This window comes from Electrona antarctica (assembly GCF_951216825.1).
Source record: "Electrona antarctica genome assembly, chromosome: 7".
NCBI classification, from domain to species: Eukaryota; Metazoa; Chordata; class Actinopteri; order Myctophiformes; family Myctophidae; genus Electrona; species Electrona antarctica.
In genome coordinates this window covers 28,715,987-28,733,518 of record NC_136812.1, presented here as the reverse complement: position 1 = coordinate 28,733,518, position 17,532 = coordinate 28,715,987, and positions in this window count along the sequence as shown.

Here is a 17,532-nt window from a genome sequence, read left to right as displayed (position 1 = left end):
CTGACTCCCAGCCATTTGTCTCCTCACATCAGATTCTCTTATTCCATTTGCCTCTCATCCCCCCCACCCCCTCCCCGGCGCCCCTTCTACATGCTGTCCCATCTGGTCTTTCTGGAAGTAATCATCTTGTTTCCACTTTTTTGTAGGATTGTGGTGGGTGTGAATGTACGGTCCTTGTGTGTTTATTGTGTGTCTGTGCCTGCGTGTGTCACTGAAGCAGACGGCTTAATAGAGGTTGATATCTTTGGCTCATTAAGGTGCTGCCTCATAACCTGATTCAAGCTTTATTGGCCCAGTATGAAAGATTGAATGGAAACAAAGATAAAGATAAATGTAGGCCTACTGGGGCTGTTCTCTTCTGTTAGAGGGTGACAAGTTATTCCGTGTGTGTGTGTGTGTGTGTGTGTGTGTGTGTGTGTGTGTGTGTGTGTGTGTGTGTGTGTGTGTGTGTGTGTGTGTGTGTGTGTGTGTGTGTGTGTGTGTGTGTGTGTGTGTGTGTGTGTGTGTGTGTGTGTGTGTGTGTGTGTGTGTGTGTGTGTGTGTGTGTGTGTGTGTGTGTGTGTGTGTGTGTGTGTGTGTGCGCGTGTGTGTGCGCGCGTTTTCTGCATGATTTGCAAGTGTGTTTTTACGCGATGCGCCACGTGCACACATTTATGTATTCATGTGTTTGTGTAAAAGAAAGTGGACTGTATGTGCAGGATGGATGCAGGGCTTGTCACACTGCACATGTCACAGTGTCTAACCATGTTAACATCAGGAGGAAAGCCGTTATGTTCCTCTGGCTGTAAATCCTCACAGGGCAGTTTGTGGGTTTTATACGAACGAATTCGGGTTATCCACATGTCACAGAAAGTGTTGTAAGCCGTGGACAATTTGATCAAGCACAACGCAGGGGGAATAACCTTTTGCATTCTCTGCTTTCTCCTACAAAAATAACTAACTAGGAAGGGGGATTGTACTAAAACCCAAAGTGTTTTTTTATCTTAGAAAATTACAAGATTAACCCGTAAAGAGTTAATTTTCAGACTTCCAGTGTTCAAAGAACCGCCACGGATTATTCGGTGTATTTAATGTGTAACTGCAAAAAGTCGGATACTTGTATGATCGCATGGGAGTCTTTTGTGTTGCCTTTGTAAGCGTTATTATCAATAGGTCAAAGGTCTAATCATGTGACCCCAGAAGATGACTTTATAAGATTTCCTTTTATTTTACCATAAATATCTGCACGGCAACTGTTTTCTTTTGTAGAAATTATAAATGATTTGATATGAATATTATAACATGTACACATATTCTCCTTTTGTGTTAAACACCCATGCTGATATTGAAGTTCCTTCCTGCTGCACGGTTTGTCAAAGTGGGCTGCTTGTGTGGACAATTCCAACTCGTCATTCCTCTTACATGTCACTCATTTCCTTTTCATTGGAGTGTGCAGGCCAACTGCAGCATGTCACAGCAATGGCCACCTTTTAATTAATGAGTTCCTTCAAAGCCTGCTAATGAATGCGCAATGTAATGAATAATTCAGCATTTCTTTCCCCCTATTGCGCCACATTAAACAAACAAGAGATGGAATTCTTTCCGCATGTCCAGTCCACCTAATTCATTAACATTATGTATTATGTATAATGACACACATTGTAATATCAACTGAGTCTTAAACCGCTTAAGAAGTGAAGGATGGATGGAGTTGTATTGCATTCTGGAATGGCAAGTCATGAAATGTATGTTTATACTATTACTGTAGCCTCTCTACTGTACTTATTATATTTAGATTAAAGCTGAGCCTATATGGCTTGTTGCTATCTTCCAACTCATCAAATCTAACCAAATTACACAATTAAATAATGTTATATTGATATGATATTGAGTGAATGTAAAACATTATTTCAATTATTACTTTAAATATTAGCTCAGTCTAAAGTACTGTCATCTCAAGACATCTCACCGTGAGAAAGTGGTTTAGTGGTTTGGCATTGGAGCCCCCCCCGTATCTGTTCTGTCTGAGATTAGCGCTCAACCAGAACACCAATCTGGAGGCAGATAGTACATGAGTCCGCCCCTCTCAGCCCTTTGTCTCCACACATACTGTGATAATATTTTATCTCACACCCCCCCTTCGCCCCTGCAAAACAGAGGGAACTGTGAGTGTTTACCAATCTGATTAGGCTTTTTCATTCTCCTCACTGTACAGCCCAATGCTTAGAGAAGCAAGACACATTAACACAGGTATACACAAATACAGTAAGGATGTGCATGGATGGACACTCAGTCACTCACTCTGCTCTACGGTACTTTTTTAGATATTCACATAGTACTGAAGACAACAGGTGATGTACAGTAGAGAGAGAGACACGCACGCGTGCACACACACACACACACACACACACACACACACACACACACACACACACACACACACACACACACACACACACTGTACATCTTACACTGTTCCCCAGCCACACACACACACACACACACTGTACACACCTTAGTTTGTTTTGATGGTGCCATACATGTCATGGGAAAGATGTTTTCCCATCAGATGGTTGCATCGTGTCACCATCGCTCTTCTACCTAATCTCCCTGTTTTGTCTCAGTGAAGGAGACTTTCTAACTGTATGTAGAACACTGCACAGATTAGGACAGACGTAGCTGTAGATGGTTATGCCACCATGTGAAGTAGGCCTACTAAAACATACTGTATCTAAACAGAAAACTCTACATTGTGTCCACTGTCCAGGGTTAGTGTAGCATTTAAGCTGTCATGCATGCACAAAGATCAGGGAAGGACTTTCTACACTGGACATGATAGAAGAAACAAACAGCAACATAGGCTTTGTACAAAAGGCTGGCCATTGCTCCAACAGTTATGCTGAAGTTTATTCTCAGATTTCTCTGTTTTGTGTCCATTCACTGATAGATAATTTTGAGTTAGTTTGGTGGATGGAATTGTCTAAATGTCCCTTTGGCCCAGACCGTGTTCCTTATAGGTCATATTTTGTCATCTTGCCCTTTTATCATCAGTACTCATAGCCTACTGCCTGTTTACTCCGGGTTGTTCTCCTTATCCTATTTATGTCATGTCACCATCCACGTGCCTAATCATCTCAGCCCTATATTATCCTTTATATTATTTTATCATACTTATATTATGGATTTCCTGACGCCACATTCAGATTTAATATCTTATTCAGTCTCCATACTGTCTGCCTGTAGCCACAAAAGTCACCATACTGTAGTGTGCTGTTTTGATTTTAGTTTACATGCAGCTGCTTCGATATCAGTGTGGCCTTGGGGCCTAGTGAGAAGGAGCATTTCTCTCTGTCGAAAGTTTACAGCGAGCAGGGAAAGAATGTTATCTTCAGGTTGCCATAGCAACGCCAGCCTCTGAGCTTTCCCGGTGTATGGCCCTCAATGACGGAACCAAGGAAGCTGACAATACCAGTCTCATCATCCATGTGCTGGTCCAATGAGCGCTTGACAACCAGTACCAGTGTGGCCTAGAGTGGAAATTAACTGTCTATTCAGCCAATGAATGTGTATCAACAACTGACGTATTCTACAGTATTAATGCCTGTGAAATGAATTGTTCGAGAGAGACTACCCTGTGCATTTTGGTTGCACAGGGGAGAGATTTTGTAATTTGGCTGTATGTGAGTATCTGTTCTGTCTCTCAGATCTGGAAAATGAATTGACTAAGGCTGAGCTCACACCTTTCATGCAATTCTCGTGCTCGTTGGATGCTCGTTGGGTAGTGTCATGGCTGCCCAATGTATTTCCAATGGAGGTCACATGGTTTGACCCAACATTGTGTTGTGTGAGGGGGAGGGGCGCAGTCGTGCGCCCCATTGGAAATGCATTGGGCCGCTGGGCGGCCATGACACAACACCCAACGAGCACAGAGAATTGCATGAAAGGTGTGAGCTCAGCCTTAACCATAATGTTCTGACTCGACAATCATTCTTCTGGTGGACTCATCTTTTTAATTGGGTACTTAAGGTATTTTTCTAAAAGAGTATTTCCTGCTCAGATTAACATTTGGATGTTGATCTTTCTGCTTAAAGTAATCCTGTTAAAGCTAGTTGTTAACTTGGTCATCTAAAAGGTTTTGGAAACCATTTACCATTGTCAGAGGCTCTCTGCCTAGTGTTATGGTGCTGAGTATTTATCAGTACTTTAAAAATACTTTCTTAAAAGTATTTTTATAGTTTTAGCTCTGTGCAGCTCAGTAATTCAGTTATACAGTCCTTTTTATCATTGGTGAATCATTAATTGTCCCTTCTGCATTTTATATGCAACTAATTGGCCTTCCCTTATCTGTTATCTACATTATTTATGTATCATTCACCACACACACCCAAAGTGGTACTATACTGTCCTCATTCAAGTCTATTGTAAAAAGAAGTTGTGTGTCCTGTGCTCTAATCTAATCAACACCACTGAGTGAAGTGGCGAAGTCAGACCAGCCAGTCAGTATAGACCAGTCAGTATAGACCAGTCAGTATAGACCAGTCAGTATAGACCATTCAGTATAGACCAGTCCATATACAGTCCTTTCTTTTAACTCTCACTAACAGGCTTTGTTCAGACTGCAGGCAGATCTGATTTGTTTCTCAAATCTGATGTTTTTGACTGACTGACTGACACTAAAAACAAGTGGTCAAATCAGATTTCTCAACATATCTGCAGTGGTTGCTGTGTAATGACTAGCTATGAGTCAGTGATGGAAAGTAACTAAGTACTTTTACTTAAGTACTGTAATTTCCAATTTCCAATACTTTTACTTCTACTCCACTACATCTCAGAGCCAAAATGTTTACTTTTATTTACTCCACTACAATTATTTTAAAACTTTAGTTACTAGTTACTTTGGAGATTTTCATTTTGATTAGAAAACATACATTAACCACTACAACCCTATATACACGGCCATTTGAAAATAGCAGATCTACAAGCTTGGCTATTTTCAAAAAAAATTGTACACATTTTGAACTTGTGAAATGGGACATTCTGCAATATGAGTATAGCCTACTTTTATGTGTAGTACTTTAAATACATTTTGATGACGATACTTTTGTACTTTTACTTGAGTACATTTTTAATACGGGACTTCTACTTGTAACGGAGTACATCTACATTGCAGTGTTTATACTTTTACTTAAGTAAAACATTTGAGTACTTTTTCCACCACTGGTATGAGTAATGATCTATCATACGATTCAGACAGTGTCACTTGATGAAAATATCCTAGAAGCTCATAGATAAGCTTCTAGATTGCCAAATTTGTCCTGCCAGTCTGAACATAGCCTAGGTCGGTGGTTCCCAGGGGTCCTTGAGGGAGTTCCAGGGGGTCCCCAGCTAAATAATAGTTTGGAACCAAATGGACCCTTATGGGTCTGTAACTCTGAGAAAATGGAACCAAATGGTTAAATTAATGTTGATTTTACAATATAAATTGGGGGTCCCAGAGATAGAAATGCCATTAAATGGGGGTCTGTATACTAATGCATGTCAAACTGGGGGTCCTTGAAATGAAAATGGTTGAGAATCACTGCTAGAGCCGTAAAAATCTTCTCTTCATGGGGTCCCTGGCGTATATTTTCAAATGGGGGTCCGCGGGCTAATTTATGTCAATTTGGGGGTCCCTGACATGAAAACGTTTGGGAACCACTGGCCTATAGGTATTGACTAGTTTTGAGCTTGAAGACTATAGATGGATCGCTGATGGTGAGAGCCCAAAGTCGAATTGATTTCAAATGGATTGTTCACTGGATGGCTGTGTGACACATTGTCTCCATCTATCATTGCTGGTAAGGTGTCCATGAAAGTTCTCCTATTAAGATTTATTCTCATCTTCCCATTTTCATGAGAAAAAATAGGAAATGCAGTTGCCAATGCTGGGAGCAAATCATGATTTTCTCACAATTTGAAGCAACTGAGAAAGAATGATCTGAAATGAGAATAATGATGTGTCAAATCATGAGTGAAGAACACTTCTAAGACTATTGCCTCCATTCCATCAGTGTTTGGTGTTCTCAGAATTCTGGGCACCAGCCCATTTCACCCTATTAGCCCACATCCATATTCCCTTATATCTCTGAAAGGATCTTGACACTGCGCTCCCATGGAGTTTAGATAATCTTGTCAAACCAGGATGCAGCCGTCATGCACCAGTCCAGTGAAAACTCTGTTTCATAATGCTGTATACAGGGATAGCATTTTTCTTTAGGTCTGATAATCTAATTTGTCCTCCGCTAGCCTGTCTTCATTTGCATGTGTAGCCTAGAGTGAGCCTGTCTCGCTCAAGAGTTTTTCTCCGCTTCATGCTGCTAGCATGAGCAAATTATTAGCTCAACTTCAGCCAAGTAAAGCTGGCGAGACAGGACACCCCCAGGTGTACGTGTGTGTGTGTGTGTGTGTGTGTGTGTGTGTGTGTGTGTGTGTGTGTGTGTGTGTGTGTGTGTGTGTGTGTGTGTGTGTGTGTGTGTGTGTGTGTGTGTGTGTGTGTGTGTGTGTGTGTGTGTGTGTGTGTGTGTGTGTGTGTGCATGCTTGCGTGTGTGCATAATATTGTGCAAAGCATAATGTGTGTGAAACTGTATATGTGCAAGCATGTGCCTGGTGTGTGTGTCTGCATATTGATGATAAACACTTCAAACATTTGCAGAATAAATAATGGTGGCACTCTCCTGTGCTTCAGTTATAACACGGTTAAGTTGTAGTTGTAGTTGTGTGTGTGTGTGTGTGTGTGTGTGTGTGTGTGTGTGTGTTTGTGTGTTTGTGTGTGTGTGTGTGTGTGTGTGTGTGTGTGTGTGTGTGCACGCGTATTTGCGCACATTTGTGTGTGCGCTTGCGTGTCTGTGTGAAAGGGGGGACTCGAGGCTAGGCAAACACAACACCATCCACAATCTGTACATTTACACTAGAACTCATTAATGCTGCCCTAGAATAATGATTCTTCCATTCTTATCCCAACTCCAGATGTGCCCCCTCTTTCACATTGTGTGTGTGTGTGTGTGTGTGTGTGTGTGTGTGTGTGTGTGTGTGTGTGTGTGAGTGTGTGAGCGTGCGTGCGTGCGTGCGTGCGTGCGTGCGTGTGGGCGGGGAGGAGATGCTTTGTGCACCCACACTCAACAAGATTTAAGATTTTCTTCCTTTAGGAACCTGCAACCAGGGACTTTGTAATTATGTGGTCGACCCATTGTCCGGTTATCTAGTTGCAGGCACACCCGTCAGCGAGTGAAAATTAGTTTATGCATAATATCTGTCCTTTAATGTGTTTGGAAAACCCTACCCGAGTTCAGATTTTTTACAATGTTCTTTTGGTTTGTATAAAACTGCAGCATCCAGCCACTCATTGAAGGCTTTGTGCAGCATGATACAATTATTCTTTCTTATGGTTGTGCATAATCCCTTTATGTGTCAGTTTTTCACAACTGAAATGCAAATGAAGCACAATAAATCATTAAAACATTTCCCCCCAAAAAATATGTTGCAAAAAAGCAATGACTGAGAGATTTGTTTAGGAAACATTGCTAAACGTTACTGACAACTGACATTAATCTGGAGTCCTTGTCCAGGTAAATAGCAGATATACAAGCTCACTGTCACAGCGCAATTAAGTATTAAGTATAGGCTTAACCGGGTGGGCAAAGCATTCACAACTTGCAATTTTCTCAAATTTTCTTATCGACAAATAAGTGATTTGCTTCCTCTTAATTCTTTCTGTGCTATCTACAATTATAATCGTACCCCCTAGGCTAGGGTACGGCATGTGCCACCTACGTACATGTTCGTACCCCCCCTCGTATACTCCATATATGAAAGCGTCGACCGTCAATTTACCTTTTAGTATTGCTCCAGTTGCTATGGAGAGCTAACCTGACTCCGCCAGATGGGGCAGCAGAGAGTACTGCTGCCCCATCTGGCGGAGTCAGGTTAATGGAGAGCCTCCGTCCCCATCAGCTATGGGACTTTTAAATCCAGCTCCATTGAGCCTCCATTATCCCATTTTGGACTGAAGACTCTAAAAAGCCTTCTAAATCCTGACCTTACTTACTCTTACTCATCCCATGGCCTAGGGGGCCGTAGGGGTGTCATGGTGGATGCTTGGGCATTCAGGGACAGGGATCTCCAGTGCTCTCAGTCCTCAGCTGTGCGTAGCAGGGTCTGGAAGCTGCAGCCAATCCATTCCTTGATGTTGTCCATACAGGACTTTCTCTGTCTGCCTCTTCTGCGCTTCCCCTCTACTGTCCCCTGTAGGATGGTCTTTGACAGCGAGGTATGCCTTGTGACATGACCATACCAGGCCAGTTTGCGACGCTTTACTGTTGAGAGTAGAGGCTCCTGTTCTCCAGCATGGGTGGTGACTGTCGTTTGTCCGGTGTTCTTTATATGATATGTGTAGCATCCTTCTGTAGCACTTGTTCTCGAAGGGTTGTATTCTGCGCTCAGTGTCCGCTGTGTCCAGCTCTCACAACCATACAGTAGGGTGGAGAGTACAAGTGACGTACAGCCTAACCTTCACTGGGAAGCTGATGGTGTTGCTTCTCCAGACTCTGGTCAATCTTGTTATGGCTGATGTCGCTATGCAGATTCTTGTTTTAATCTCTTTGTGGAGCTGCCATCCTCACTCACAAAAGACCCAATAAGGTATTTGAAGTCCTTTACAACTTCCAGGGTTTGCCCGTGCCTGACCTAAGTTTTCTGAAAAACTTCAAATATTTATATAGCAGCATCAATTTTTGGTAATTTTTGAATACTGTACATACTGTACAGAACCCCAAGAGGGGATCCCGTCCAGAAGGGTTAGAACACCAAAAGGGGTTCCCGCCCAGAATGGGTTAAAACAGGATTTTCAAAGCCTTGTATCTCTAAAGCTTTGAGCGCTGTCCATGGTGAGCTGTCGCGCATCCCGACGATCATAAATCATTTGTGACTTTGTCTCGCATCGCTCCGGACATGTAACCGTTTCTGACGAGAGCTAAGGGGTATGAGCTTACGGATAACGATCAACGTCCTCACAACCACAGCCCCCACCTCACTGAATAACCCGGAAATGAAACAAGGATCGTAGAGTGAGAGCGGACGGCTGGCACAGGTTAGGTGTGCTTATGCTGCCACCTAGTGGGCATCGAAAGATGAGGAAGAGGAGAATCTTTGCTCGTCCCACATTTTCCCACCAAGTGCATGGATTCAAACTCGCAACCTTGTGGTCACAAGTACAACTCTGTTCAGGTTGCCGCTGTTCTCGCCCAGTGAACTTCATACGTCACTGGTTAGCATCATTAACCCTTGTTGACTGTGGCTTAATGACACTAACACTACACAAGTGTCCGTGGCTCATGTCTCCTGAATGGGAGATCATTGGTTGAGAGACGGGGTTATCGCTCATGTCAAATTCCTGGCCAAAGTGGCCACTTTGTTTGGAAAAGGGATCTGGCTTTTTCATGGCTTGACATTCAAGACATTCCTCCCTCAGGTGAGTGGAGGTCATGAAAGTGGAACAAGACAGAGAAGTTAGCGTTACTATCATTTTATAAACATTGTTTAGTTTTACTTGCCACCTTGTTCTAATTGAGTTACATGGAAGTTTTATTTAATCTGAAAATCTGGCTTTCATGCTCTGGCTGGAGATGAGAGGTTTTCATCTGACAGCAGTGTGATATGTGACAGAAAGTGAAGAGGGCCACTTCATCAATCCTGCCATGGACTCGGTGAAAGATGCTTGACCAGCCATGACAAGCAGACATGATCTATGTCTGTGTGTCAACCCATCATTTAGGAAATTTAAAACGAGTACTGCACACTGCACAGTTTGGCAAGTGTTTGTTAAGCCCTGGGGTCTATTGATCATCAATGAATGCTTGTCAGTACATTTGTCTACTACTGACATATAAGTGCACTCATATAATTCATAACATTACATATAGAGGCCTAGTGGAAGTGTGCATGCAATTTTTCCACAGCATTTGGACGCTGCGTTCATGATTTGAAGCATTTTGTTTGAAATGAGCCACAGCAGATCTGTCTTGATCACATGATATTAACTATAAATTGCAGTGAATCTATATTCTGAAATCAAATGTAAGTGAAAAGTCATCCATATCAGAATATAATGAATGTTGTGCTTCTGTAAACCGTTAGAATCAGAGGAGATCTGGAAAGTGCAGGAAGGAGAGGACGAGTAGATGCAGGTGCATCCAAGCCATGTATTTTCGTTCTGTTACAATGATGATTAGTATTGATGTTGTTACAGTTAGTGTACTGTAGATTCAACCACACCACTCTATATTTATGACTTGTGTATACAATGTCCCATAATTGTGTGGTGAAAGAGGATTTTGCCTTGTTAAACTGTTCTGCTTGGCATAGTTGTCGTCTCTTAAACATTGTCTTCCCATTGAGTAGTCTAATCACTAATCTTCTTCAAGTTATCTGGAAGACGGAAGTCCTCTCTCTCTCTCTTTCTGTCTGTCTCTCCTGTAGACGAGCCAGCTATATGTCAAATCTGTCAACAGCTACCACTTTACCCCAAAGCGACAAAAGAGGGATCAGGTTTCCACCATGGTGTTGTGTTGACTAGCAGTCAGTCGATGCCTGTGACCTGAAGGGGCTGAGATGGTGGAGAGCGGGGATTCGGGAACAGGCATTTTAAATTATGTTTTACTATGGTACAATGTTTGTCAACTTGATATTAGGCTGGCTAACAACAAAGTATTTATACTCTGTTTGGTTTGTCCCAAAAAGTTGTCCCAAGTTACATTACAGTCATGTTGGATTAGAGGCAATCTGCACATATTATACTGTAGGAGTGTAGGTATAATATGTGTGGTTCCCAAACATATTTTGTTTTGTTTTGTTCCCAAACTTTCTTTCAGTGGACCTATTTTTTTAAGATGAAAAACCAGGTGGCCCAATTCCCAATATTACACACACAAGGCATATATATGGGAAATATGCAAAAAAGGGGAAAAAAGTTGGTAAATCCAATGCATTACATTGCATGCTTCCAAATTGCATTTACTTTAAAGTTTGCATTTGTATGAAAAGAAAAAGAAGACAATACTGGATTTGTGTAAGAGAAATAACTAGAAAGATAGAAAGCCCCTCCGACTAACTACGGAAGCCGATTTCGGCCTGAACGATACGCACTCTCACAATTCTGCCTGTGGTAATTTAATCGGATAGGTCCGGAGATAATGTGTACTGATTTCTGTGAGATTTGGACAAAATATGTAGGAGGAGGAGCAAAAAGTGTGTTTTGAAGAAGTGTGTTTTGGCGGAAAATCTATCCTGACGGAAATTGGGCGTGGCCTATATGGGGAGATAAGTCATATGACCCAAGGAATCAGAAAAATGTGATTGTATGACCTACGGTTCAAGAGTTATAAGCCAAAACGTAAAGTGGACTTTTATAGCGCCACCATAAGACCGACATAATTATATGTTAATTAATTTTCGTATTTATTATGAACCTCCCCTCCAAGTTCTGTAACTATAGCACCTACAGTCTCCGAGGAAAAAAATACTTGAATGTGAGTTTTCACATTTTCCCATTCATGTCAATGGGGAAATGTAATGCACGAATAAATTGACTGGCCACTAGGGACATGTGGCCACCTTGACAACTGGGCACCTGGACGAGTGGACACCTGAACAACTGGGCACCTGAACGAGTGGACACCTGAACAACTGGGCACCTGGACAGGTGCGAACAAAAAACAACTGAGCACTAGAGACATGTGGGCACCAGGACAACTGGGCACCTGGATGAGTGGGCACATGGATGAGTGGGGACCTGGATGAGTGGGCACATGGACAACTGGGCACCTGGACACAACTGGGCATCTGGACAACCGGGCACCTGGACGAGTGGGGACCTGGACAAATGGGCACCTGGATGAGTGGGGACCTGGACAAATGGGCACCTGGATGAGTGGGGACCTGGACAAATGGGCACCTGGATGAGTGGGGACCTGGACAAATGGGCACCTGGATGAGTGGCAACCTAGACAACTGAGCACCTGGATGAGTGGGCACTTTGGACAACTGGGCACCTGGATGAGTGGGCACTTTGGACAACTGGGCACCTGGATGAGTGGGCACTTTGGACAACTGGGCACCTGGACGAGTGGCAACCTAGACATCTGGGCGAGTGTGCACCTGAACAACTGGGCACGTGGACAAGTGGGCACCTGGACGAGTGGGCACAGTTGGATCAGTGAGCTCTCTTAGATGTGAGGGCAGCTCCTGAACGTCTAGTTTTGATTATTGGTATCAGTCATTGTCAGTCACTGCATCTGCCTTGTATAAAGCCTAATCCTAAAATAAGTTGTATTCATATGTTCCAATGTTCAATGCCAAAAACACAATTAAATCATTAATCACAGTTATTGCGGCCAAAGGTCGCAGTTATCTATGGAATAGTGCATTTCCCGTCAGTGTGTTGGTCAGGAACGTGACATCATCAAGGATGGAGCATGCGGCATCACGTGAGATCCCTGATGCGTGCATGCGACCTCGCCCTAAGCCTTAAGCTTCTCACCCTCAGGCGTCTTACTGGTTTGTATGGCAATTAATCGTAAAAGTATCGTGATCGTGAACTCAATTTCAGAAATATCAAGCAAAAATAGCGAAAGCAAATAAGAAAAAACAATTTGTGGATTTCAATCGGACTGTTTATTGATAAAAGTGTCTGATTGTTAAGTGAAGGATGGGAACCATATTACGTCTTTGATTTTGTTTTGTCTGGGGAAGATCAAATAGAGATCAATGTTCTTATTAAGTCCAAACAGACAGGCAGAGAGAGAATTCTTAAAACATCAGCATTCTGAGTCCTTTGACTTTCAGGCCAAGGGTACCGGTATATAGCCTATTGGTCGTAAGGAATCTGTAGAATCATTTAAACTTGGATGTATCACTCTAAAAAGACCAGCTTAATAGAAGGATTTATCAAATGTTTTATTCTTTGAAGACATTGCTATTTTTAAACTGGATGAAAAACAACTACAACTGTATTGACTTTAGGGGGGGGGGGGGGTGATATTCTAGAGGGCAGTGGTATTTAGTGCCCTGGAGTTCTGAATATATTTAGGTTTTCAGTCAACACAACACAACAGCAGGTAAAGTAATTAACTGGAGAAATCACTTGCAGTGTGAGTTTGGAGTCAAAAGTGGAATATACACCTTGAATACCATGGCCATATACCATAAAATGTAATTACTCTTTTTCAACAAGCTTTGGAAGGTGAAGTAATTCAGATGAAACGGAAAATAAACTGATTGGAATGCTGAGCAAGAGCAACAAAGTAAACTGATTGCACAAGCTTTTAGTCCAATTATGTCATTCACTGTTCCCAGTTTTAAGCAGCCAATCGATACAAGTAAACAGATTGCATTTTCAATGTGTGGAGTGTATTCAAACTGGTCATGTTCCATCTCTTTTGAGGAAAACAAGATGCATTGAAGGAAAGTCTTGCTTGACTTTCAGTCGCCATGTGGGTCAAACATCTCTCTCCTCCTGTCATCTTCACACCAGGTGGCCAGATTGATCTCTCATAGTGACACTCGCAGGCACTGTGCACCTCAAGATGTCAGAACAGCTTAGGAAAAGCAAACAACACTCACATCTACAATTATAATCATCCCCTAAAGACAATGTTTGAAAGTGTTGTCTGAGACTGAAGTAATTAGGCTCATGTTTGTTGTTATGCTTGACTGTGTGTGTGTGTGTGTGTGTGTGTGTGTGTGTGTGTGTGTGTGTGTGTGTGTGTGTGTGTGTGTGTGTGTGTGTGTGTGTGTGTGTGTGTGTGTGTGTGTGTGTGTGTGTGTGTGTGTGTGTGTGTGTGTGTGTGTGTGTGTGTGTGTGTGTGTGTGTGTGTGTGTGTGTGTGAAATCAGGATAGAAGAGTGGCATTATGTTGGTTAAGCTTTCCTAATGCTCTCCCACAGCGGGTGAAAAGCTGACTGGCATTTTCCAGCGCAGCATGGGAAAGCATGTATGCAGCCACACACACACACACACACACACACACACACACACACACACCTGGGGGCCTTCATATAGGCTTTACAGCCAACAGTTGTTGCCAACAACCCATCATCACACCTTTTACCTGGCTCGACAGTCCATCCTTTTACAGCACTACCATTAAATTGTGTATGGTAGCACGCACGTCCATGTGCTTGTACTTGTTTGTTGGTGTTTCTTTGTTAATGTGTCATAAAATGACGACGTGGCGGAGTACTATAGGTAAAGTGGGCCATGTATGTAGCCAACACATACAGCACACAGTGCGCACGTACGTACGCACGCACACGCACACACACGCACACAATGATGGAAAGAGTCAGATCATGGCAACAAGCCATATAATACGAGTGGCAGCAGTTTATGAAGCTCCATAAAGTGGTGTTATATGCTTGTCATTAAGTCCCCCTGATCAACAGGTGTACTTTACGATGTCTCAGTGAGAGGAGGATATAGGGAGAAAACAGGAGCAAGTGAGAGTGAGGAGAAAAAGAACAGGAAAAATAGTATAATGATGTTTGAGAGAGAGAGAGAGAGAGAGAGAGGCCTGACAGTTTGGGTTAAAGCCAGCTGACATAAAGACGAATAGAAAGATGAATGCATGTGTTCTCTCTTTTTCTATCACTACATACCAGCCATTTGGTGATCTTGTTACTCCTACAATGCACACACACACGCACACGCACAGTCGCACACACACACACACACACACGCACACACACACACACGCACGCACACACACACACACACACACACACACACACACACACACACACACACACACACACACACAGAGATTTAGTGGCCTCTTTTGTCCAGGTATGTATTCTGCTTGTTGGCCTCTTAAGACAGATAAGCGTAAGAAACAAGTTGAGTGTGTGCGTAAGTGTTGATGTGTGTGTGTGGTATGTCAGAGACAGCACTTGTCAGAATGCAGTCACTGTGGGGTCTTGAAGAGGATTGTGTTCAGACTGGCTTACCAAATCCTGAATTAAACTTAGTTGTGTGCTGGTGTCAGGCACCAGATACGGCTTTGTGCGACCCGCCGTGCAACCAAGTATAAATCAGACATAGAATTACAGCTGGGAAGCGCCGACACAACACAGAAGCATCAGAAGCTCTGTTCTATTCTGCACAACCAGATTATCACACATACTTATACACACATCTCACTCACTGTGTTACCCTTGGTTTATATTTGGTTGCGTGCAGCGTTGTGCAACAAAAATAACAGCTCTACAAGCTCAACATGCAGAGTTGCACTATTTTCTGTGTGCACAGTGACACACAACTGACTATAAATCAGGCTTCATATACACCATGTACCATTACTTCCATCCATCCATTCCCATTCCAGGTCTCAAAAATACATCTTTATTAAAATGATTTCAAATAGTCAAAGTAGTAAAGATGATTTAGCTTTCCAGAAAACTGCAACAGTAGACATATTCACATAGGCAAGAGAAATGAACGACTGCTTGCATTCTTTTCGCCAATTCAAAATGTATTCAGCTACATTTGAGGTCTATTCCAAAACAATATGTATCAATTTAAAGGAAGAAAAATTGGCGTTTAGTTTAGTTTACCAAATGCACAGTACATGTTTTCAGTTGGTGGCTGTCTCATTTTGGAATAACACTGCTTTTTCTATTTTTTACCTCGTATTCCCACAGGTGGAATGAACTATTCTAGTTTGTAGACAAATTGTTGAGCTCTTTTGCAGTTTACAGAGTCCCCAAAGACAGACAAATAAATGTTACCCCAGCAGCTGAGAAAACGCTTCAGTGCTTTGGCGGACTCCACAGAAGAGGTCCCAATATTAACAGGAAGTGTTGGCTACAGAAATAAAAACAACAAGGATTGGCTAACTCCTGGTACCTGGCATAACGTAGAGGAACGTAAACAACTGAAGGCAAAGATGTTGAGGACCAAATCACCCAGGCTCCTAGAGCGGGTTCAAAAGGCCTACAAAGAGAAGGGCATACAAGTGAAGAAGAGTGCCAGAAGTGACAAGAGAGGCCCTCTTGTCACTTCTGGCACTCTTCTTCACTCACTAGGACCTAGCAGATAAAGCAGAGCAAGCTGCTGCAAGGGGAGAAATTAGTACGATCTATAGCATCACGAAGAAACTCAGCGGCAAGTACACCAACCAGTCGACCCCTGTCAAAGACAAGGATGGCAACATCCTCAGGACGGAGCACGAACAGGCTGCAAGATGGGTACAACATTTCAGTGAAGTACTCAACTGTCCAGGATGTCCCCAACATCGACACCAGTCTTGTGAGAGAAATAAGCCAACCCACCTCCAAAAACAAGCCCAAAACAAGCCAACTCTTGGCGAGAGAAATAAGCCAAATCTTCCCTCGAAAAACAAGCCAAAACAAGCCCAATAATATCGCCATATAATACTAATAAATAAATATTTGATGCATTTATCATTATAAATTCTATGTATGTCTATAATTATGAATGTTTTGTCATTATACTATTCCACACATAGTTGAGACACCAGACCGATTCTGTCACTCAATGTGATTCATACTCCCCCCAAACCTATGGGCATTTATAAGAAATGTTGGCTTGTTTGATATTCAAAACAAGCCACCAAATCTTTAAAACAAGCCCAAAAAAACCGCAACCAGCGACACAGGAAAACGCAACTCTGGAAAAAAACAAGCCAACTTTGGCAGGAAACAAGCGGACTTGGCAACCCTGCCCCCAACCCATGAAGAAGTGAAACGTGCCATCCAAGCCATGAAGGGTGAGAAAGCTGCCGGCCTAGCTTCCATCCATGCCGAGATGCTGAAAGCTACCTTACCACTTCAGCCAAAAAAGGTAACCTTCAAAATTGTGACAACTGGCGAACACGATATGCAAAAGATCAATGCCTTCCATAATGGATGCCTCCGTAAAATCTGCCTCATCTTTTTGGCCTGAGAAGATCTCAAATAAAGAGCTGCACAGGATGACCAGGTGCTCCAGTGGAAATCAAACACCGGTGTCTACGATGGCTGGGTCATGTGCTCCAAATGGCCCAGGATCGAATCCCAAAGGTTGCACTGAGATGGTCCCCAGTAGGGTGACCCAAAACCACCTGGCGACGAACCGTGACAACTGAGCTAAGGGAGATGAACCTTACATGGGGCGAGGCACAACATGCAGCACAAGACGGGTCCCGATGAAGGCAGATCATGATCGAAGCCTTATGTCGAAGCCTTATGTCCCACTTGGGACGAAGAGGATTAAGTAAGTAAGTAAAGAAGCTGTAGAACCGTGTGTATTAACATAAATATCACAGTATATAAACTCACTGCGGCAAAGACAAACACACCCACAGTACAGCACTTTGACGTGACGGCACAGTGAAACTGAAGTCTATTCAGTATTTTTGATTGATTGATACTTTATTAACAGTTTGCAAAGACAGACACAGGAGAGTACAGTTCAATACAAGGTCTGTTTTAGGATTCAGACCAAAGAAAGCATGGCTTGTTTCC